We start from the raw sequence: 368 nt of genomic DNA, 5'->3' as shown, positions 1-368 counted from the left end.
ATCTCAGATCTCGACCAAAATACAATTCTAAAGAAGTCACGCCTGTGGTTTCGTGTTTCGATGTTCTGTAAGCTAATAAAAACATGGGTACCCATCGATTCCAGTCTCTTTGGTTTTTAGAGATATATTTTGCTAAATAATTAGTTATCGTTTGATGTTGACGTTCGACTTGTCCATCCGACTGAGGGTGCAGAGCGGTCGTTCTTGTTTTCTTAATTCCCAGAATTCGCATTAATTCTGAAAACATCTTTGACTCAAAATTCCTCCCCTGATCCGTATGTAACTCCAAGAGGATTCCATGTCTTAAAATTACTTGATTAACAAAGACCTCTGTTACTGCTCTGGCTCTTATGTTTTTCATTGGGAAA

This window comes from Wasmannia auropunctata, unplaced genomic scaffold, assembly GCF_000956235.1.
Source record: "Wasmannia auropunctata unplaced genomic scaffold, wasmannia.A_1.0 LD336006.1, whole genome shotgun sequence".
NCBI lineage: Eukaryota > Metazoa > Arthropoda > Insecta > Hymenoptera > Formicidae > Wasmannia > Wasmannia auropunctata.
Note: the sequence above shows the minus strand (reverse complement) of the source record.